Genomic DNA, 1733 nt, shown 5'->3' with positions numbered 1-1733 from the left:
CCTTGGGATACCATAATCCGAGTGTTGGGGTGTAAGCCAAATATCGAAGAATTCGCTTCACAGCTAAGTGATGCGATTCCTTTGGTGCCGCTTGGTACCGAGCACACATGCAAACACTAAGCATAATATCTGGCCTAGATGCACATAGATAAAGCAAAGAACCAATCATGGAGCGGTATACCTTTTGATCGAACTCTTTACCATTGTCGTCGGGACCAAGATGGTGCTTGGCTGGCATTGGCGTCGTGTAGCCTTTGCAGTCTTCCATTCCAAACTTCTTCAGACAATCTTTGAGGTATTTCTCTTGATATATGAAGATGCCATTCCTCTGCTAACGAATTTGAAGACCAAGGAAGAACTTCAGCTCACCCATCATGGACATTTGATATTGCTCTTGCATCATGTACCCAAACTCATCACTGTACTTCTGGTTGGTGCATCCGAAGATTATGTCATCCACATATATTTGGCACACAAACAGTTCACCATCATATGTCTTCGTGAAGAGAGTGGGATCGAGGGATCCAGGTTTGAAGCCTTTGCTCTTCAGGAAGTCTTTGATTGTATCATACCAGGCACGAGGGGCTTGTTTGAGGCCATACAGTGCCTTGTTTAGCTTGTACACCATATCAGGATGTTTTGGATCTTCAAAGCCAGGTGGTTGTGCGACATATACTTCTTCTTCAATCTTGCCATTGAGAAATGCACTCTTCACATCCATTTGATATAGCAAGATATTGTGATGATTTGCGTAGGCTAGCAGTATGCGAATAGCTTCAAGCCTAGCAACAGGAGCAAATGTTTCATCGAAGTCAATTCCTTCAACTTGAGTGTATCCTTGAGCCACAAGACGTGCTTTATTTCTGACGACTTGACCATGCTCATCTTGCTTGTTTCGATATATCCATTTTGTTCCAATAATGTTATGCTTGCGAGGATCAGGTCGCTTGACAAGTTCCCAGACATCATTCAGTTTGAACTGTTGAAGTTCTTCTTGCATGGCTTGAATCCATTCAGGTTCCATAAAAGTTTCAGCAACTTTCTTGGGTTCTAATATTGACACAAATGAAAAGTGCCCACAGAAGTTTGCTAGCTGAGTTGCTCTTGAACGAGTGAGCGGACCAGGTGCATTGATGATGTCAATTATCTTCTCTATTTGAACTTCATTTGCAACACGAGGGTGAATAGGACGAAGATTTTGCTCTTGCTAATCATTGTCATCGTTGGGAGGATTGTCTTTGGACTGAGCATTGTCTTCAGGTTGATTTGGTGCAGAGATGATGACTTCCTCTTCAGGTTGTGCTTCAGAGGGCTTGATTTCACCAGTTCCCATCAACTTGATTGCCTCATTTGAAGGAGCTTCATCCAGTGTACTTGGCAGGATCTCTCTCTGTGAACCATTTGTTTCATCAAATCTCACATCCACAGTTTCAACGATTTTGTAGAGATAAAGGTTGAAGACTCTGTAGGAGTGTGAATCCTTTCCATAGCCAAGCATGAAGCCTTCGTGAGCCTTAGGTGCAAATTTTGACTTGTGATGGGGATCCTTTATCCAGCATCTTGCTCCAAATACTCTGAAGTAACTGACATTTGGCTTCTTGCCAGTAAGTAGCTCATATGATGTTTTGTTCAGAAGCTTATGAACGTACACACGGTTTATGATGTGACATGCTGTATCAATAGCTTCGGGCCCGAACTTTCTTGGTGTCTTGTACTCATCTAGCATTGTTCGA

This window comes from Triticum aestivum, unplaced genomic scaffold (genome assembly GCF_018294505.1).
Source record: "Triticum aestivum cultivar Chinese Spring unplaced genomic scaffold, IWGSC CS RefSeq v2.1 scaffold35041, whole genome shotgun sequence".
Lineage (NCBI taxonomy): Eukaryota > Viridiplantae > Streptophyta > Magnoliopsida > Poales > Poaceae > Triticum > Triticum aestivum.
Note: the sequence above shows the minus strand (reverse complement) of the source record.